The sequence below is a fragment of the Chiloscyllium punctatum genome, chromosome 28, assembly GCF_047496795.1.
Source record: "Chiloscyllium punctatum isolate Juve2018m chromosome 28, sChiPun1.3, whole genome shotgun sequence".
Taxonomy (NCBI): Eukaryota; Metazoa; Chordata; class Chondrichthyes; order Orectolobiformes; family Hemiscylliidae; genus Chiloscyllium; species Chiloscyllium punctatum.
Window position 1 is genome coordinate 83389262 of NC_092766.1, and position 21613 is coordinate 83410874.

At 46.1% G+C, this 21613-nt stretch overlaps 13 non-coding genes across 13 annotated transcripts; all 13 read right to left on the minus strand.

The window, feature by feature from the left end:
* Positions 1 to 203: 203 nt before the first annotated feature.
* On the minus strand, positions 204 to 276 carry trnav-cac (transfer RNA valine (anticodon CAC)). The gene has a single exon. It is a non-coding gene; the product is annotated as a tRNA-Val (tRNA).
* A 1525-nt stretch (positions 277 to 1801) lies between these two features.
* On the minus strand, positions 1802 to 1883 carry trnal-cag (transfer RNA leucine (anticodon CAG)). Its single transcript has one exon. It is a non-coding gene; the product is annotated as a tRNA-Leu (tRNA).
* Positions 1884 to 3532: 1649 nt separating this feature from the next.
* trnav-cac (transfer RNA valine (anticodon CAC)) lies at positions 3533 to 3605 on the minus strand. The gene has a single exon. It is a non-coding gene; the product is annotated as a tRNA-Val (tRNA).
* Positions 3606 to 5130: 1525 nt separating this feature from the next.
* Positions 5131 to 5212, minus strand: trnal-cag (transfer RNA leucine (anticodon CAG)). Its single transcript has one exon. It is a non-coding gene; the product is annotated as a tRNA-Leu (tRNA).
* Positions 5213 to 6861: 1649 nt separating this feature from the next.
* Positions 6862 to 6934, minus strand: trnav-cac (transfer RNA valine (anticodon CAC)). Its single transcript has one exon. It is a non-coding gene; the product is annotated as a tRNA-Val (tRNA).
* A 1525-nt stretch (positions 6935 to 8459) lies between these two features.
* trnal-cag (transfer RNA leucine (anticodon CAG)) lies at positions 8460 to 8541 on the minus strand. The gene has a single exon. It is a non-coding gene; the product is annotated as a tRNA-Leu (tRNA).
* A 1649-nt stretch (positions 8542 to 10190) lies between these two features.
* On the minus strand, positions 10191 to 10263 carry trnav-cac (transfer RNA valine (anticodon CAC)). The gene has a single exon. It is a non-coding gene; the product is annotated as a tRNA-Val (tRNA).
* Positions 10264 to 11788: 1525 nt separating this feature from the next.
* Positions 11789 to 11870, minus strand: trnal-cag (transfer RNA leucine (anticodon CAG)). Its single transcript has one exon. It is a non-coding gene; the product is annotated as a tRNA-Leu (tRNA).
* Positions 11871 to 13519: 1649 nt separating this feature from the next.
* Positions 13520 to 13592, minus strand: trnav-cac (transfer RNA valine (anticodon CAC)). Its single transcript has one exon. It is a non-coding gene; the product is annotated as a tRNA-Val (tRNA).
* A 1525-nt stretch (positions 13593 to 15117) lies between these two features.
* On the minus strand, positions 15118 to 15199 carry trnal-cag (transfer RNA leucine (anticodon CAG)). The gene has a single exon. It is a non-coding gene; the product is annotated as a tRNA-Leu (tRNA).
* Positions 15200 to 16848: 1649 nt separating this feature from the next.
* trnav-cac (transfer RNA valine (anticodon CAC)) lies at positions 16849 to 16921 on the minus strand. The gene has a single exon. It is a non-coding gene; the product is annotated as a tRNA-Val (tRNA).
* A 1525-nt stretch (positions 16922 to 18446) lies between these two features.
* On the minus strand, positions 18447 to 18528 carry trnal-cag (transfer RNA leucine (anticodon CAG)). Its single transcript has one exon. It is a non-coding gene; the product is annotated as a tRNA-Leu (tRNA).
* Positions 18529 to 20177: 1649 nt separating this feature from the next.
* On the minus strand, positions 20178 to 20250 carry trnav-cac (transfer RNA valine (anticodon CAC)). Its single transcript has one exon. It is a non-coding gene; the product is annotated as a tRNA-Val (tRNA).
* Between the last annotated feature and the right edge of the window lie 1363 nt (positions 20251 to 21613).

Here is a 21613-nt window from a genome sequence, read left to right on the forward strand (position 1 = left end):
TCTCAAACAGAATTGCATATGATCAGAACCAGTTTGGATAAAAACTTTACAATTCTTTGCACAGTCATTAAATGGAATTGCATTACATTTCACTACGCGAGCAGATTTGTTCAAGCAACTTCGAAGGCAGGTTTGCAGATGGGAAAGCAAGCAAGAAAGCACCGTTCTTGTCCATGTAAAAGGCTGCCGATGAAGAACAAAGCAGTTTCTGCCCAGTTTCGAACTGGGGACCTTTCGCGTGTGAGGCGAACGTGATGACCACTACACTACAGAAACAAGCCGCAGCCGCCCATCCGGCAGCTCAGGGGCATCCAGCACTGAAAGTTGAAGCCATTCTTCGTTTCACCTTTCTGTTTCCAATAGCTCGTTGTTGTCCAGCGTAATTGACATCTTCAAAACATAAAAAAAAGACACGTGAAATTGATGATAAAATATAGACAAGGATGTGGTCAATGTTTGGACCGTAGGGCGAGGTCGACTAGGCTGGGACGACTTTCCCTGCAGCGTAACGACTGCGACATGATCTAATGGAAGGGTTGGAAACTGAGTATTTACGTGTTTTACCCAAGTTGGGGTGAGTTGAAAACTCGAGAGCATAGGTTTAAGGTGAGTGGGCTGAAATTGACAAAGGACCTGAGGCACATTTCCCACACAGAAGGTTGTGCGTGTATGGAATGAGCTCCCAGAGGAAGCGGAGGAGGCTCTGAAAATTGCATGAGTTTCTGGATAGGATGGGTTGAGAGGGTTTGGGGCCAAATACTGGGGAACCGGACTTGTTTATATTTGGCTATGTGCTGAGCATGGAGGAGATACACCGAAGTATCTGTTTCCACGCGGTGTCCCCCAAAAACGTTGTGTTGCTTACACCTGCTTTAAAGGATTACTTTTTAGCGGAGCTTGCCGTCGCAGTCTGTGGCACAATCCTTTACTGTGTTCGATGCTCACGGGAAAGGTAGTATTGCGAAACACTGCAGAAAGGAACGACTTCCTTACTTTTGCTCCGACTGACCATACTCTGTGAAATTTTCCCAGATCCTCAGTTAAGGACTTTTGCAGCTGGAAGTTTCCTCAGAAACGCTGTTAACTCGTAAAGTATTGAGCGAATCGCAAAACAGAAAGCATTTAACACGGAACACAAACAAAGCTGGCATACCTAATGCATTTTCAGACACAGAGGTGCATGAATGCTAAATGTGAGACAGTCCGAGGGCATGATTTATAAAGTAATCTCACAACTAACAACAGGACAATTCCAAACTACTCTTTCACACATACTGCAGCCTTAGGGAACCACCACTTCCCAGACAATACTGAAAAGAGAGAAAGAAAGAACCTAATAAGAATGGGCCATAAAAAGTGAATTTCACCAATCACAGTCTCGATTAGATTACCTTTCCCTTCCGATGTCTCCAGGACGGAAACGAAGGAAATGGGAGAAATTCAACAACATATCACATCGAAATTCGTTGGAACGATTTTCCCATTGGCCGAAAAACCAAATAACGACGAGTCGAGTCACCCCAGGACTTTGTTTCACAACAGCGATGAAATACCGGTCTCCATTCGGTTCCAGTACAAGCTCAACTTGCCTGGAACAGCACAGCTGCTTGCGATTTTCTGCGCGGGAGGCGAACACGATCATGACAGACAGAGACACTTTGAAATATTCGGCACTATCCCACACCACAGTTAATTCCCCGGGAAGCAAAGCCATTTTACTTTTGTTTTCAACATCAATACAGTGGGGACAGAAACAGCATTTTAACAAAAAAGCTGCAGCGTTGGAGTTGATCTGCAGAAATGGCAGTGGTGGGATTCGAACCCACGCCCCTTTCGAGACTGGAACCTGGATCCAGCGCCTTAGACCGCTCGGCCACACTACCAGCCGGCCGCGCGCACCATTTTCTTGCGTTTCCAACTGTGCTCTCCTGCATAACAACAGATGCCAAGTCACATGAAAATGGTTCCATGATCCCTCTCCGACTCGTACAGCTGCTGGGATGTGCCCGTCTACAATATCAATTTCGCAGCAGATAATGAGAGCCCATCAATCCAGACAAAAATCAATGGTAAGCTGAGTCTATCTTCTCAGACTCCTTTCAGCTCCAAATGTATCTGTGAGAATATATGTTCGGTTATGATTTGGTCAAATAACCACGAGCTGCTTGACATTACTGCAATTTCGATTCTTGCTTTGCTAAATGATTTCACCCATTGCTTGAAACAGGGCAAGTTTCACGTTTACGCGGAACATGAAGCACACCGGACTACAGGGAAAATGCACAAAGCCGTGTTCCACATCATACCGTGCAGCGTAATTTCAGTCACTGTGTCTGTTTTGCAGAAAAAGAGTCCCAAACAATGTACTCCACCCTAAAACCGGAGGTCGCATTCCTATTCGAGAACGACAGATCACATTGTGAGCATGCTCTGACCTCGGAGCCAGTTCGAGATGCCACTTTCCTTGCCTTTTACCCTAACCGTGCAATTTGCTGCAGAGATGTTCACTCCTGGACATCAGCCACATGGATAGCAACTGAGTTGGAAACCTGTGTGGGAATCGACGAGAAGCGACTCAATAAATTTTGCTCAATTCCATGGTGCTTATTAGAAATGCATTTTCTGTTCACCTCAATCTAAAAGGCAGTTTCTCAACATAGTAACAAAGTCAAAAGGTAATTACCTCACCCCACCCCCACTCCGGAAGAGGTGCTAACTGCCCTTGATTGCTTTTTGTTCTCGATGTGAAGAGCTCTCACGCCTCTGAGTCACCTTCACGTGTCTGGTTGCTGAGTGAGTCACAAAGAAGGAGTTTCTCCAGAGCTGCAACTGCCTGACTTCCCCACTCGACTTCGCCGTTTACATTTTCCTGCTCCTCAGTGATTTCAAGAAAACCAAATGGATGCGATGTCATTCTGTAACCTCTCTGTCGATTCCTCCGTTTCAGTTCCAACGTGGCTTAGGTCTCGGGGCGCACCTTAATACTAGCGACACCATGAAAGCACAGGTCCAGAGGTTCCTCTGAGAGTGTAATTTCTTTCATTGCTGTTGCTGATTGAAAGAGCCACTCAAGTGCGAACTGCTCCAAAACATGATTCAGGACCTCTGGTGCCAATTCTCGTACGTTGAATAACGACAGACAGCTTCCAAACGAGGCCTTTCAGAGACGCCTTTGGGGTACATTTAACAGACAGACAAGTTCAGGAATCCGTGGTGCACTGTGACACCAGGGCATCAGCTTCTTCCCTGTCTTTGAACCGAGCCGCCTGCGCAAGGAATGCAAATGCGGTACTGCTTTTCGTAGAAGAATCAGAAGGGGGTAACTACACTCTCAAACAGAATTGCATATGATCAGAACCAGTTTGGATAAAAACTTTACAATTCTTTGCACAGTCATTAAATGGAATTGCATTACATTTCACTACGCGAGCAGATTTGTTCAAGCAACTTCGAAGGCAGGTTTGCAGATGGGAAAGCAAGCAAGAAAGCACCGTTCTTGTCCATGTAAAAGGCTGCCGATGAAGAACAAAGCAGTTTCCGCCCAGTTTCGAACTGGGGACCTTTCGCGTGTGAGGCGAACGTGATGACCACTACACTACAGAAACAAGCCGCAGCCGCCCATCCGGCAGCTCAGGGGCATCCAGCACTGAAAGTTGAAGCCATTCTTCGTTTCACCTTTCTGTTTCCAATAGCTCGTTGTTGTCCAGCGTAATTGACATCTTCAAAACATAAAAAAGAGACACGTGAAATTGATGATAAAATATAGACAAGGATGTGGTCAATGTTTGGACCGTAGGGCGAGGTCGACTAGGCTGGGACGACTTTCCCTGCAGCGTAACGACTGCGACATGATCTAATGGAAGGGTTGGAAACTGAGTATTTACGTGTTTTACCCAAGTTGGGGTGAGTTGAAAACTCGAGAGCATAGGTTTAAGGTGAGTGGGCTGAAATTGACAAAGGACCTGAGGCACATTTCCCACACAGAAGGTTGTGCGTGTATGGAATGAGCTCCCAGAGGAAGCGGAGGAGGCTCTGAAAATTGCATGAGTTTCTGGATAGGATGGGTTGAGAGGGTTTGGGGCCAAATACTGGGGAACCGGACTTGTTTATATTTGGCTATGTGCTGAGCATGGACGAGATACACCGAAGTATCTGTTTCCACGCGGTGTCCCCCAAAAACGTTGTGTTGCTTACACCTGCTTTAAAGGATTACTTTTTAGCGGAGCTTGCCGTCGCAGTCTGTGGCACAATCCTTTACTGTGTTCGATGCTCACGGGAAAGGTAGTATTGCGAAACACTGCAGAAAGGAACGACTTCCTTACTTTTGCTCCGACTGACCATACTCTGTGAAATTTTCCCAGATCCTCAGTTAAGGACTTTTGCAGCTGGAAGTTTCCTCAGAAACGCTGTTAACTCGTAAAGTATTGAGCGAATCGCAAAACAGAAAGCATTTAACACGGAACACAAACAAAGCTGGCATACCTAATGCATTTTCAGACACAGAGGTGCATGAATGCTAAATGTGAGACAGTCCGAGGGCATGATTTATAAAGTAATCTCACAACTAACAACAGGACAATTCCAAACTACTCTTTCACACATACTGCAGCCTTAGGGAACCACCACTTCCCAGACAATACTGAAAAGAGAGAAAGAAAGAACCTAATAAGAATGGGCCATAAAAAGTGAATTTCACCAATCACAGTCTCGATTAGATTACCTTTCCCTTCCGATGTCTCCAGGACGGAAACGAAGGAAATGGGAGAAATTCAACAACATATCACATCGAAATTCGTTGGAACGATTTTCCCATTGGCCGAAAAACCAAATAACGACGAGTCGAGTCACCCCAGGACTTTGTTTCACAACAGCGATGAAATACCGGTCTCCATTCGGTTCCAGTACAAGCTCAACTTGCCTGGAACAGCACAGCTGCTTGCGATTTTCTGCGCGGGAGGCGAACACGATCATGACAGACAGAGACACTTTGAAATATTCGGCACTATCCCACACCACAGTTAATTCCCCGGGAAGCAAAGCCATTTTACTTTTGTTTTCAACATCAATACAGTGGGGACAGAAAAAGCATTTTAACAAAAAAGCTGCAGCGTTGGAGTTGATCTGCAGAAATGGCAGTGGTGGGATTCGAACCCACGCCCCTTTCGAGACTGGAACCTGGATCCAGCGCCTTAGACCGCTCGGCCACACTACCAGCCGGCCGCGCGCACCATTTTCTTGCGTTTCCAACTGTGCTCTCCTGCATAACAACAGATGCCAAGTCACATGAAAATGGTTCCATGATCCCTCTCCGACTCGCACAGCTGCTGGGATGTGCCCGTCTACAATATCAATTTCGCAGCAGATAATGAGAGCCCATCAATCCAGACAAAAATCAATGGTAAGCTGAGTCTATCTTCTCAGACTCCTTTCAGCTCCAAATGTATCTGTGAGAATATATGTTCGGTTATGATTTGGTCAAATAACCACGAGCTGCTTGACATTACTGCAATTTCGATTCTTGCTTTGCTAAATGATTTCACCCATTGCTTGAAACAGGGCAAGTTTCACGTTTACGCGGAACATGAAGCACACCGGACTACAGGGAAAATGCACAAAGCCGTGTTCCACATCATACCGTGCAGCGTAATTTCAGTCACTGTGTCTGTTTTGCAGAAAAAGAGTCCCAAACAATGTACTCCACCCTAAAACCGGAGGTCGCATTCCTATTCGAGAACGACAGATCACATTGTGAGCATGCTCTGACCTCGGAGCCAGTTCGAGATGCCACTTTCCTTGCCTTTTACTCTAACCGTGCAATTTGCTGCAGAGATGTTCACTCCTGGACATCAGCCACATGGATAGCAACTGAGTTGGAAACCTGTGTGGGAATCGACGAGAAGCGACTCAATAAATTTTGCTCAATTCCATGGTGCTTATTAGAAATGCATTTTCTGTTCACCTCAATCTAAAAGGCAGTTTCTCAACATAGTAACAAAGTCAAAAGGTAATTACCTCACCCCACCCCCACTCCGGAAGAGGTGCTAACTGCCCTTGATTGCTTTTTGTTCTCGATGTGAAGAGCTCTCACGCCTCTGAGTCACCTTCACGTGTCTGGTTGCTGAGTGAGTCACAAAGAAGGAGTTTCTCCAGAGCTGCAACTGCCTGACTTCCCCACTCGACTTCGCCGTTTACATTTTCCTGCTCCTCAGTGATTTCAAGAAAACCAAATGGATGCGATGTCATTCTGTAACCTCTCTGTCGATTCCTCCGTTTCAGTTCCAACGTGGCTTAGGTCTCGGGGCGCACCTTAATACTAGCGACACCATGAAAGCACAGGTCCAGAGGTTCCTCTGAGAGTGTAATTTCTTTCATTGCTGTTGCTGATTGAAAGAGCCACTCAAGTGCGAACTGCTCCAAAACATGATTCAGGACCTCTGGTGCCAATTCTCGTACGTTGAATAACGACAGACAGCTTCCAAACGAGGCCTTTCAGAGACGCCTTTGGGGTACATTTAACAGACAGACAAGTTCAGGAATCCGTGGTGCACTGTGACACCAGCGCATCAGCTTCTTCCCTGTCTTTGAACCGAGCCGCCTGCGCAAGGAATGCAAATGCGGTACTGCTTTTCGTAGAAGAATCAGAAGGGGGTAACTACACTCTCAAACAGAATTGCATATGATCAGAACCAGTTTGGATAAAAACTTTACAATTCTTTGCACAGTCATTAAATGGAATTGCATTACATTTCACTACGCGAGCAGATTTGTTCAAGCAACTTCGAAGGCAGGTTTGCAGATGGGAAAGCAAGCAAGAAAGCACCGTTCTTGTCCATGTAAAAGGCTGCCGATGAAGAACAAAGCAGTTTCTACCCAGTTTCGAACTGGGGACCTTTCGCGTGTGAGGCGAACGTGATGACCACTACACTACAGAAACAAGCCGCAGCCGCCCATCCGGCAGCTCAGGGGCATCCAGCACTGAAAGTTGAAGCCATTCTTCGTTTCACCTTTCTGTTTCCAATAGCTCGTTGTTGTCCAGCGTAATTGACATCTTCAAAACATAAAAAAGAGACACGTGAAATTGATGATAAAATATAGACAAGGATGTGGTCAATGTTTGGACCGTAGGGCGAGGTCGACTAGGCTGGGACGACTTTCCCTGCAGCGTAACGACTGCGACATGATCTAATGGAAGGGTTGGAAACTGAGTATTTACGTGTTTTACCCAAGTTGGGGTGAGTTGAAAACTCGAGAGCATAGGTTTAAGGTGAGTGGGCTGAAATTGACAAGGGACCTGAGGCACATTTCCCACACAGAAGGTTGTGCGTGTATGGAATGAGCTCCCAGAGGAAGCGGAGGAGGCTCTGAAAATTGCATGAGTTTCTAGATAGGATGGGTTGAGAGGGTTTGGGGCCAAATACTGGGGAACCGGACTTGTTTATATTTGGCTATGTGCTGAGCATGGACGAGATACACCGAAGTATCTGTTTCCACGCGGTGTCCCCCAAAAACGTTGTGTTGCTTACACCTGCTTTAAAGGATTACTTTTTAGCGGAGCTTGCCGTCGCAGTCTGTGGCACAATCCTTTACTGTGTTCGATGCTCACGGGAAAGGTAGTATTGCGAAACACTGCAGAAAGGAACGACTTCCTTACTTTTGCTCCGACTGACCATACTCTGTGAAATTTTCCCAGATCCTCAGTTAAGGACTTTTGCAGCTGGAAGTTTCCTCAGAAACGCTGTTAACTCGTAAAGTATTGAGCGAATCGCAAAACAGAAAGCATTTAACACGGAACACAAACAAAGCTGGCATACCTAATGCATTTTCAGACACAGAGGTGCATGAATGCTAAATGTGAGACAGTCCGAGGGCATGATTTATAAAGTAATCTCACAACTAACAACAGGACAATTCCAAACTACTCTTTCACACATACTGCAGCCTTAGGGAACCACCACTTCCCAGACAATACTGAAAAGAGAGAAAGAAAGAACCTAATAAGAATGGGCCATAAAAAGTGAATTTCACCAATCACAGTCTCGATTAGATTACCTTTCCCTTCCGATGTCTCCAGGACGGAAACGAAGGAAATGGGAGAAATTCAACAACATATCACATCGAAATTCGTTGGAACGATTTTCCCATTGGCCGAAAAACCAAATAACGACGAGTCGAGTCACCCCAGGACTTTGTTTCACAACAGCGATGAAATACCGGTCTCCATTCGGTTCCAGTACAAGCTCAACTTGCCTGGAACAGCACAGCTGCTTGCGATTTTCTGCGCGGGAGGCGAACACGATCATGACAGACAGAGACACTTTGAAATATTCGGCACTATCCCACACCACAGTTAATTCCCCGGGAAGCAAAGCCATTTTACTTTTGTTTTCAACATCAATACAGTGGGGACAGAAACAGCATTTTAACAAAAAAGCTGCAGCGTTGGAGTTGATCTGCAGAAATGGCAGTGGTGGGATTCGAACCCACGCCCCTTTCGAGACTGGAACCTGGATCCAGCGCCTTAGACCGCTCGGCCACACTACCAGCCGGCCGCGCGCACCATTTTCTTGCGTTTCCAACTGTGCTCTCCTGCATAACAACAGATGCCAAGTCACATGAAAATGGTTCCATGATCCCTCTCCGACTCGCACAGCTGCTGGGATGTGCCCGTCTACAATATCAATTTCGCAGCAGATAATGAGAGCCCATCAATCCAGACAAAAATCAATGGTAAGCTGAGTCTATCTTCTCAGACTCCTTTCAGCTCCAAATGTATCTGTGAGAATATATGTTCGGTTATGATTTGGTCAAATAACCACGAGCTGCTTGACATTACTGCAATTTCGATTCTTGCTTTGCTAAATGATTTCACCCATTGCTTGAAACAGGGCAAGTTTCACGTTTACGCGGAACATGAAGCACACCGGACTACAGGGAAAATGCACAAAGCCGTGTTCCACATCATACCGTGCAGCGTAATTTCAGTCACTGTGTCTGTTTTGCAGAAAAAGAGTCCCAAACAATGTACTCCACCCTAAAACCGGAGGTCGCATTCCTATTCGAGAACGACAGATCACATTGTGAGCATGCTCTGACCTCGGAGCCAGTTCGAGATGCCACTTTCCTTGCCTTTTACTCTAACCGTGCAATTTGCTGCAGAGATGTTCACTCCTGGACATCAGCCACATGGATAGCAACTGAGTTGGAAACCTGTGTGGGAATCGACGAGAAGCGACTCAATAAATTTTGCTCAATTCCATGGTGCTTATTAGAAATGCATTTTCTGTTCACCTCAATCTAAAAGGCAGTTTCTCAACATAGTAACAAAGTCAAAAGGTAATTACCTCACCCCACCCCCACTCCGGAAGAGGTGCTAACTGCCCTTGATTGCTTTTTGTTCTCGATGTGAAGAGCTCTCACGCCTCTGAGTCACCTTCACGTGTCTGGTTGCTGAGTGAGTCACAAAGAAGGAGTTTCTCCAGAGCTGCAACTGCCTGACTTCCCCACTCGACTTCGCCGTTTACATTTTCCTGCTCCTCAGTGATTTCAAGAAAACCAAATGGATGCGATGTCATTCTGTAACCTCTCTGTCGATTCCTCCGTTTCAGTTCCAACGTGGCTTAGGTCTCGGGGCGCACCTTAATACTAGCGACACCATGAAAGCACAGGTCCAGAGGTTCCTCTGAGAGTGTAATTTCTTTCATTGCTGTTGCTGATTGAAAGAGCCACTCAAGTGCGAACTGCTCCAAAACATGATTCAGGACCTCTGGTGCCAATTCTCGTACGTTGAATAACGACAGACAGCTTCCAAACGAGGCCTTTCAGAGACGCCTTTGGGGTACATTTAACAGACAGACAAGTTCAGGAATCCGTGGTGCACTGTGACACCAGCGCATCAGCTTCTTCCCTGTCTTTGAACCGAGCCGCCTGCGCAAGGAATGCAAATGCGGTACTGCTTTTCGTAGAAGAATCAGAAGGGGGTAACTACACTCTCAAACAGAATTGCATATGATCAGAACCAGTTTGGATAAAAACTTTACAATTCTTTGCACAGTCATTAAATGGAATTGCATTACATTTCACTACGCGAGCAGATTTGTTCAAGCAACTTCGAAGGCAGGTTTGCAGATGGGAAAGCAAGCAAGAAAGCACCGTTCTTGTCCATGTAAAAGGCTGCCGATGAAGAACAAAGCAGTTTCTACCCAGTTTCGAACTGGGGACCTTTCGCGTGTGAGGCGAACGTGATGACCACTACACTACAGAAACAAGCCGCAGCCGCCCATCCGGCAGCTCAGGGGCATCCAGCACTGAAAGTTGAAGCCATTCTTCGTTTCACCTTTCTGTTTCCAATAGCTCGTTGTTGTCCAGCGTAATTGACATCTTCAAAACATAAAAAAGAGACACGTGAAATTGATGATAAAATATAGACAAGGATGTGGTCAATGTTTGGACCGTAGGGCGAGGTCGACTAGGCTGGGACGACTTTCCCTGCAGCGTAACGACTGCGACATGATCTAATGGAAGGGTTGGAAACTGAGTATTTACGTGTTTTACCCAAGTTGGGGTGAGTTGAAAACTCGAGAGCATAGGTTTAAGGTGAGTGGGCTGAAATTGACAAGGGACCTGAGGCACATTTCCCACACAGAAGGTTGTGCGTGTATGGAATGAGCTCCCAGAGGAAGCGGAGGAGGCTCTGAAAATTGCATGAGTTTCTAGATAGGATGGGTTGAGAGGGTTTGGGGCCAAATACTGGGGAACCGGACTTGTTTATATTTGGCTATGTGCTGAGCATGGACGAGATACACCGAAGTATCTGTTTCCACGCGGTGTCCCCCAAAAACGTTGTGTTGCTTACACCTGCTTTAAAGGATTACTTTTTAGCGGAGCTTGCCGTCGCAGTCTGTGGCACAATCCTTTACTGTGTTCGATGCTCACGGGAAAGGTAGTATTGCGAAACACTGCAGAAAGGAACGACTTCCTTACTTTTGCTCCGACTGACCATACTCTGTGAAATTTTCCCAGATCCTCAGTTAAGGACTTTTGCAGCTGGAAGTTTCCTCAGAAACGCTGTTAACTCGTAAAGTATTGAGCGAATCGCAAAACAGAAAGCATTTAACACGGAACACAAACAAAGCTGGCATACGTAATGCATTTTCAGACACAGAGGTGCATGAATGCTAAATGTGAGACAGTCCGAGGGCATGATTTATAAAGTAATCTCACAACTAACAACAGGACAATTCCAAACTACTCTTTCACACATACTGCAGCCTTAGGGAACCACCACTTCCCAGACAATACTGAAAAGAGAGAAAGAAAGAACCTAATAAGAATGGGCCATAAAAAGTGAATTTCACCAATCACAGTCTCGATTAGATTACCTTTCCCTTCCGATGTCTCCAGGACGGAAACGAAGGAAATGGGAGAAATTCAACAACATATCACATCGAAATTCGTTGGAACGATTTTCCCATTGGCCGAAAAACCAAATAACGACGAGTCGAGTCACCCCAGGACTTTGTTTCACAACAGCGATGAAATACCGGTCTCCATTCGGTTCCAGTACAAGCTCAACTTGCCTGGAACAGCACAGCTGCTTGCGATTTTCTGCGCGGGAGGCGAACACGATCATGACAGACAGAGACACTTTGAAATATTCGGCACTATCCCACACCACAGTTAATTCCCCGGGAAGCAAAGCCATTTTACTTTTGTTTTCAACATCAATACAGTGGGGACAGAAACAGCATTTTAACAAAAAAGCTGCAGCGTTGGAGTTGATCTGCAGAAATGGCAGTGGTGGGATTCGAACCCACGCCCCTTTCGAGACTGGAACCTGGATCCAGCGCCTTAGACCGCTCGGCCACACTACCAGCCGGCCGCGCGCACCATTTTCTTGCGTTTCCAACTGTGCTCTCCTGCATAACAACAGATGCCAAGTCACATGAAAATGGTTCCATGATCCCTCTCCGACTCGCACAGCTGCTGGGATGTGCCCGTCTACAATATCAATTTCGCAGCAGATAATGAGAGCCCATCAATCCAGACAAAAATCAATGGTAAGCTGAGTCTATCTTCTCAGACTCCTTTCAGCTCCAAATGTATCTGTGAGAATATATGTTCGGTTATGATTTGGTCAAATAACCACGAGCTGCTTGACATTACTGCAATTTCGATTCTTGCTTTGCTAAATGATTTCACCCATTGCTTGAAACAGGGCAAGTTTCACGTTTACGCGGAACATGAAGCACACCGGACTACAGGGAAAATGCACAAAGCCGTGTTCCACATCATACCGTGCAGCGTAATTTCAGTCACTGTGTCTGTTTTGCAGAAAAAGACTCCCAAACAATGTACTCCACCCTAAAACCGGAGGTCGCATTCCTATTCGAGAACGACAGATCACATTGTGAGCATGCTCTGACCTCGGAGCCAGTTCGAGATGCCACTTTCCTTGCCTTTTACTCTAACCGTGCAATTTGCTGCAGAGATGTTCACTCCTGGACATCAGCCACATGGATAGCAACTGAGTTGGAAACCTGTGTGGGAATCGACGAGAAGCGACTCAATAAATTTTGCTCAATTCCATGGTGCTTATTAGAAATGCATTTTCTGTTCACCTCAATCTAAAAGGCAGTTTCTCAACATAGTAACAAAGTCAAAAGGTAATTACCTCACCCCACCCCCACTCCGGAAGAGGTGCTAACTGCCCTTGATTGCTTTTTGTTCTCGATGTGAAGAGCTCTCACGCCTCTGAGTCACCTTCACGTGTCTGGTTGCTGAGTGAGTCACAAAGAAGGAGTTTCTCCAGAGCTGCAACTGCCTGACTTCCCCACTCGACTTCGCCGTTTACATTTTCCTGCTCCTCAGTGATTTCAAGAAAACCAAATGGATGCGATGTCATTCTGTAACCTCTCTGTCGATTCCTCCGTTTCAGTTCCAACGTGGCTTAGGTCTCGGGGCGCACCTTAATACTAGCGACACCATGAAAGCACAGGTCCAGAGGTTCCTCTGAGAGTGTAATTTCTTTCATTGCTGTTGCTGATTGAAAGAGCCACTCAAGTGCGAACTGCTCCAAAACATGATTCAGGACCTCTGGTGCCAATTCTCGTACGTTGAATAACGACAGACAGCTTCCAAACGAGGCCTTTCAGAGACGCCTTTGGGGTACATTTAACAGACAGACAAGTTCAGGAATCCGTGGTGCACTGTGACACCAGCGCATCAGCTTCTTCCCTGTCTTTGAACCGAGCCGCCTGCGCAAGGAATGCAAATGCGGTACTGCTTTTCGTAGAAGAATCAGAAGGGGGTAACTACACTCTCAAACAGAATTGCATATGATCAGAACCAGTTTGGATAAAAACTTTACAATTCTTTGCACAGTCATTAAATGGAATTGCATTACATTTCACTACGCGAGCAGATTTGTTCAAGCAACTTCGAAGGCAGGTTTGCAGATGGGAAAGCAAGCAAGAAAGCACCGTTCTTGTCCATGTAAAAGGCTGCCGATGAAGAACAAAGCAGTTTCTGCCCAGTTTCGAACTGGGGACCTTTCGCGTGTGAGGCGAACGTGATGACCACTACACTACAGAAACAAGCCGCAGCCGCCCATCCGGCAGCTCAGGGGCATCCAGCACTGAAAGTTGAAGCCATTCTTCGTTTCACCTTTCTGTTTCCAATAGCTCGTTGTTGTCCAGCGTAATTGACATCTTCAAAACATAAAAAAAAGACACGTGAAATTGATGATAAAATATAGACAAGGATGTGGTCAATGTTTGGACCGTAGGGCGAGGTCGACTAGGCTGGGACGACTTTCCCTGCAGCGTAACGACTGCGACATGATCTAATGGAAGGGTTGGAAACTGAGTATTTACGTGTTTTACCCAAGTTGGGGTGAGTTGAAAACTCGAGAGCATAGGTTTAAGGTGAGTGGGCTGAAATTGACAAAGGACCTGAGGCACATTTCCCACACAGAAGGTTGTGCGTGTATGGAATGAGCTCCCAGAGGAAGCGGAGGAGGCTCTGAAAATTGCATGAGTTTCTGGATAGGATGGGTTGAGAGGGTTTGGGGCCAAATACTGGGGAACCGGACTTGTTTATATTTGGCTATGTGCTGAGCATGGACGAGATACACCGAAGTATCTGTTTCCACGCGGTGTCCCCCAAAAACGTTGTGTTGCTTACACCTGCTTTAAAGGATTACTTTTTAGCGGAGCTTGCCGTCGCAGTCTGTGGCACAATCCTTTACTGTGTTCGATGCTCACGGGAAAGGTAGTATTGCGAAACACTGCAGAAAGGAACGACTTCCTTACTTTTGCTCCGACTGACCATACTCTGTGAAATTTTCCCAGATCCTCAGTTAAGGACTTTTGCAGCTGGAAGTTTCCTCAGAAACGCTGTTAACTCGTAAAGTATTGAGCGAATCGCAAAACAGAAAGCATTTAACACGGAACACAAACAAAGCTGGCATACCTAATGCATTTTCAGACACAGAGGTGCATGAATGCTAAATGTGAGACAGTCCGAGGGCATGATTTATAAAGTAATCTCACAACTAACAACAGGACAATTCCAAACTACTCTTTCACACATACTGCAGCCTTAGGGAACCACCACTTCCCAGACAATACTGAAAAGAGAGAAAGAAAGAACCTAATAAGAATGGGCCATAAAAAGTGAATTTCACCAATCACAGTCTCGATTAGATTACCTTTCCCTTCCGATGTCTCCAGGACGGAAACGAAGGAAATGGGAGAAATTCAACAACATATCACATCGAAATTCGTTGGAACGATTTTCCCATTGGCCGAAAAACCAAATAACGACGAGTCGAGTCACCCCAGGACTTTGTTTCACAACAGCGATGAAATACCGGTCTCCATTCGGTTCCAGTACAAGCTCAACTTGCCTGGAACAGCACAGCTGCTTGCGATTTTCTGCGCGGGAGGCGAACACGATCATGACAGACAGAGACACTTTGAAATATTCGGCACTATCCCACACCACAGTTAATTCCCCGGGAAGCAAAGCCATTTTACTTTTGTTTTCAACATCAATACAGTGGGGACAGAAACAGCATTTTAACAAAAAAGCTGCAGCGTTGGAGTTGATCTGCAGAAATGGCAGTGGTGGGATTCGAACCCACGCCCCTTTCGAGACTGGAACCTGGATCCAGCGCCTTAGACCGCTCGGCCACACTACCAGCCGGCCGCGCGCACCATTTTCTTGCGTTTCCAACTGTGCTCTCCTGCATAACAACAGATGCCAAGTCACATGAAAATGGTTCCATGATCCCTCTCCGACTCGTACAGCTGCTGGGATGTGCCCGTCTACAATATCAATTTCGCAGCAGATAATGAGAGCCCATCAATCCAGACAAAAATCAATGGTAAGCTGAGTCTATCTTCTCAGACTCCTTTCAGCTCCAAATGTATCTGTGAGAATATATGTTCGGTTATGATTTGGTCAAATAACCACGAGCTGCTTGACATTACTGCAATTTCGATTCTTGCTTTGCTAAATGATTTCACCCATTGCTTGAAACAGGGCAAGTTTCACGTTTACGCGGAACATGAAGCACACCGGACTACAGGGAAAATGCACAAAGCCGTGTTCCACATCATACCGTGCAGCGTAATTTCAGTCACTGTGTCTGTTTTGCAGAAAAAGAGTCCCAAACAATGTACTCCACCCTAAAACCGGAGGTCGCATTCCTATTCGAGAACGACAGATCACATTGTGAGCATGCTCTGACCTCGGAGCCAGTTCGAGATGCCACTTTCCTTGCCTTTTACTCTAACCGTGCAATTTGCTGCAGAGATGTTCACTCCTGGACATCAGCCACATGGATAGCAACTGAGTTGGAAACCTGTGTGGGAATCGACGAGAAGCGACTCAATAAATTTTGCTCAATTCCATGGTGCTTATTAGAAATGCATTTTCTGTTCACCTCAATCTAAAAGGCAGTTTCTCAACATAGTAACAAAGTCAAAAGGTAATTACCTCACCCCACCCCCACTCCGGAAGAGGTGCTAACTGCCCTTGATTGCTTTTTGTTCTCGATGTGAAGAGCTCTCACGCCTCTGAGTCACCTTCACGTGTCTGGTTGCTGAGTGAGTCACAAAGAAGGAGTTTCTCCAGAGCTGCAACTGCCTGACTTCCCCACTCGACTTCGCCGTTTACATTTTCCTGCTCCTCAGTGATTTCAAGAAAACCAAATGGATGCGATGTCATTCTGTAACCTCTCTGTCGATTCCTCCGTTTCAGTTCCAACGTGGCTTAGGTCTCGGGGCGCACCTTAATACTAGCGACACCATGAAAGCACAGGTCCAGAGGTTCCTCTGAGAGTGTAATTTCTTTCATTGCTGTTGCTGATTGAAAGAGCCACTCAAGTGCGAACTGCTCCAAAACATGATTCAGGACCTCTGGTGCCAATTCTCGTACGTTGAATAACGACAGACAGCTTCCAAACGAGGCCTTTCAGAGACGCCTTTGGGGTACATTTAACAGACAGACAAGTTCAGGAATCCGTGGTGCACTGTGACACCAGCGCATCAGCTTCTTCCCTGTCTTTGAACCGAGCCGCCTGCGCAAGGAATGCAAATGCGGTACTGCTTTTCGTAGAAGAATCAGAAGGGGGTAACTACACTCTCAAACAGAATTGCATATGATCAGAACCAGTTTGGATAAAAACTTTACAATTCTTTGCACAGTCATTAAATGGAATTGCATTACATTTCACTACGCGAGCAGATTTGTTCAAGCAACTTCGAAGGCAGGTTTGCAGATGGGAAAGCAAGCAAGAAAGCACCGTTCTTGTCCATGTAAAAGGCTGCCGATGAAGAACAAAGCAGTTTCTGCCCAGTTTCGAACTGGGGACCTTTCGCGTGTGAGGCGAACGTGATGACCACTACACTACAGAAACAAGCCGCAGCCGCCCATCCGGCAGCTCAGGGGCATCCAGCACTGAAAGTTGAAGCCATTCTTCGTTTCACCTTTCTGTTTCCAATAGCTCGTTGTTGTCCAGCGTAATTGACATCTTCAAAACATAAAAAAGAGACACGTGAAATTGATGATAAAATATAGACAAGGATGTGGTCAATGTTTGGACCGTAGGGCGAGGTCGACTAGGCTGGGACGACTTTCCCTGCAGCGTAACGACTGCGACATGATCTAATGGAAGGGTTGGAAACTGAGTATTTACGTGTTTTACCCAAGTTGGGGTGAGTTGAAAACTCGAGAGCATAGGTTTAAGGTGAGTGGGCTGAAATTGACAAAGGACCTGAGGCACATTTCCCACACAGAAGGTTGTGCGTGTATGGAATGAGCTCCCAGAGGAAGCGGAGGAGGCTCTGAAAATTGCATGAGTTTCTGGATAGGATGGGTTGAGAGGGTTTGGGGCCAAATACTGGGGAACCGGACTTGTTTATATTTGGCTATGTGCTGAGCATGGAGGAGATACACCGAAGTATCTGTTTCCACGCGGTGTCCCCCAAAAACGTTGTGTTGCTTACACCTGCTTTAAAGGATTACTTTTTAGCGGAGCTTGCCGTCGCAGTCTGTGGCACAATCCTTTACTGTGTTCGATGCTCACGGGAAAGGTAGTATTGCGAAACACTGCAGAAAGGAACGACTTCCTTACTTTTGCTCCGACTGACCATACTCTGTGAAATTTTCCCAGATCCTCAGTTAAGGACTTTTGCAGCTGGAAGTTTCCTCAGAAACGCTGTTAACTCGTAAAGTATTGAGCGAATCGCAAAACAGAAAGCATTTAACACGGAACACAAACAAAGCTGGCATACCTAATGCATTTTCAGACACAGAGGTGCATGAATGCTAAATGTGAGACAGTCCGAGGGCATGATTTATAAAGTAATCTCACAACTAACAACAGGACAATTCCAAACTACTCTTTCACACATACTGCAGCCTTAGGGAACCACCACTTCCCAGACAATACTGAAAAGAGAGAAAGAAAGAACCTAATAAGAATGGGCCATAAAAAGTGAATTTCACCAATCACAGTCTCGATTAGATTACCTTTCCCTTCCGATGTCTCCAGGACGGAAACGAAGGAAATGGGAGAAATTCAACAACATATCACATCGAAATTCGTTGGAACGATTTTCCCATTGGCCGAAAAACCAAATAACGACGAGTCGAGTCACCCCAGGACTTTGTTTCACAACAGCGATGAAATACCGGTCTCCATTCGGTTCCAGTACAAGCTCAACTTGCCTGGAACAGCACAGCTGCTTGCGATTTTCTGCGCGGGAGGCGAACACGATCATGACAGACAGAGACACTTTGAAATATTCGGCACTATCCCACACCACAGTTAATTCCCCGGGAAGCAAAGCCATTTTACTTTTGTTTTCAACATCAATACAGTGGGGACAGAAACAGCATTTTAACAAAAAAGCTGCAGCGTTGGAGTTGATCTGCAGAAATGGCAGTGGTGGGATTCGAACCCACGCCCCTTTCGAGACTGGAACCTGGATCCAGCGCCTTAGACCGCTCGGCCACACTACCAGCCGGCCGCGCGCACCATTTTCTTGCGTTTCCAACTGTGCTCTCCTGCATAACAACAGATGCCAAGTCACATGAAAATGGTTCCATGATCCCTCTCCGACTCGTACAGCTGCTGGGATGTGCCCGTCTACAATATCAATTTCGCAGCAGATAATGAGAGCCCATCAATCCAGACAAAAATCAATGGTAAGCTGAGTCTATCTTCTCAGACTCCTTTCAGCTCCAAATGTATCTGTGAGAATATATGTTCGGTTATGATTTGGTCAAATAACCACGAGCTGCTTGACATTACTGCAATTTCGATTCTTGCTTTGCTAAATGATTTCACCCATTGCTTGAAACAGGGCAAGTTTCACGTTTACGCGGAACATGAAGCACACCGGACTACAGGGAAAATGCACAAAGCCGTGTTCCACATCATACCGTGCAGCGTAATTTCAGTCACTGTGTCTGTTTTGCAGAAAAAGAGTCCCAAACAATGTACTCCACCCTAAAACCGGAGGTCGCATTCCTATTCGAGAACGACAGATCACATTGTGAGCATGCTCTGACCTCGGAGCCAGTTCGAGATGCCACTTTCCTTGCCTTTTACCCTAACCGTGCAATTTGCTGCAGAGATGTTCACTCCTGGACATCAGCCACATGGATAGCAACTGAGTTGGAAACCTGTGTGGGAATCGACGAGAAGCGACTCAATAAATTTTGCTCAATTCCATGGTGCTTATTAGAAATGCATTTTCTGTTCACCTCAATCTAAAAGGCAGTTTCTCAACATAGTAACAAAGTCAAAAGGTAATTACCTCACCCCACCCCCACTCCGGAAGAGGTGCTAACTGCCCTTGATTGCTTTTTGTTCTCGATGTGAAGAGCTCTCACGCCTCTGAGTCACCTTCACGTGTCTGGTTGCTGAGTGAGTCACAAAGAAGGAGTTTCTCCAGAGCTGCAACTGCCTGACTTCCCCACTCGACTTCGCCGTTTACATTTTCCTGCTCCTCAGTGATTTCAAGAAAACCAAATGGATGCGATGTCATTCTGTAACCTCTCTGTCGATTCCTCCGTTTCAGTTCCAACGTGGCTTAGGTCTCGGGGCGCACCTTAATACTAGCGACACCATGAAAGCACAGGTCCAGAGGTTCCTCTGAGAGTGTAATTTCTTTCATTGCTGTTGCTGATTGAAAGAGCCACTCAAGTGCGAACTGCTCCAAAACATGATTCAGGACCTCTGGTGCCAATTCTCGTACGTTGAATAACGACAGACAGCTTCCAAACGAGGCCTTTCAGAGACGCCTTTGGGGTACATTTAACAGACAGACAAGTTCAGGAATCCGTGGTGCACTGTGACACCAGCGCATCAGCTTCTTCCCTGTCTTTGAACCGAGCCGCCTGCGCAAGGAATGCAAATGCGGTACTGCTTTTCGTAGAAGAATCAGAAGGGGGTAACTACACTCTCAAACAGAATTGCATATGATCAGAACCAGTTTGGATAAAAACTTTACAATTCTTTGCACAGTCATTAAATGGAATTGCATTACATTTCACTACGCGAGCAGATTTGTTCAAGCAACTTCGAAGGCAGGTTTGCAGATGGGAAAGCAAGCAAGAAAGCACCGTTCTTGTCCATGTAAAAGGCTGCCGATGAAGAACAAAGCAGTTTCTGCCCAGTTTCGAACTGGGGACCTTTCGCGTGTGAGGCGAACGTGATGACCACTACACTACAGAAACAAGCCGCAGCCGCCCATCCGGCAGCTCAGGGGCATCCAGCACTGAAAGTTGAAGCCATTCTTCGTTTCACCTTTCTGTTTCCAATAGCTCGTTGTTGTCCAGCGTAATTGACATCTTCAAAACATAAAAAAGAGACACGTGAAATTGATGATAAAATATAGACAAGGATGTGGTCAATGTTTGGACCGTAGGGCGAGGTCGACTAGGCTGGGACGACTTTCCCTGCAGCGTAACGACTGCGACATGATCTAATGGAAGGGTTGGAAACTGAGTATTTACGTGTTTTACCCAAGTTGGGGTGAGTTGAAAACTCGAGAGCATAGGTTTAAGGTGAGTGGGCTGAAATTGACAAAGGACCTGAGGCACATTTCCCACACAGAAGGTTGTGCGTGTATGGAATGAGCTCCCAGAGGAAGCGGAGGAGGCTCTGAAAATTGCATGAGTTTCTGGATAGGATGGGTTGAGAGGGTTTGGGGCCAAATACTGGGGAACCGGACTTGTTTATATTTGGCTATGTGCTGAGCATGGAGGAGATACACCGAAGTATCTGTTTCCACGCGGTGTCCCCCAAAAACGTTGTGTTGCTTACACCTGCTTTAAAGGATTACTTTTTAGCGGAGCTTGCCGTCGCAGTCTGTGGCACAATCCTTTACTGTGTTCGATGCTCACGGGAAAGGTAGTATTGCGAAACACTGCAGAAAGGAACGACTTCCTTACTTTTGCTCCGACTGACCATACTCTGTGAAATTTTCCCAGATCCTCAGTTAAGGACTTTTGCAGCTGGAAGTTTCCTCAGAAACGCTGTTAACTCGTAAAGTATTGAGCGAATCGCAAAACAGAAAGCATTTAACACGGAACACAAACAAAGCTGGCATACCTAATGCATTTTCAGACACAGAGGTGCATGAATGCTAAATGTGAGACAGTCCGAGGGCATGATTTATAAAGTAATCTCACAACTAACAACAGGACAATTCCAAACTACTCTTTCACACATACTGCAGCCTTAGGGAACCACCACTTCCCAGACAATACTGAAAAGAGAGAAAGAAAGAACCTAATAAGAATGGGCCATAAAAAGTGAATTTCACCAATCACAGTCTCGATTAGATTACCTTTCCCTTCCGATGTCTCCAGGACGGAAACGAAGGAAATGGGAGAAATTCAACAACATATCACATCGAAATTCGTTGGAACGATTTTCCCATTGGCCGAAAAACCAAATAACGACGAGTCGAGTCACCCCAGGACTTTGTTTCACAACAGCGATGAAATACCGGTCTCCATTCGGTTCCAGTACAAGCTCAACTTGCCTGGAACAGCACAGCTGCTTGCGATTTTCTGCGCGGGAGGCGAACACGAT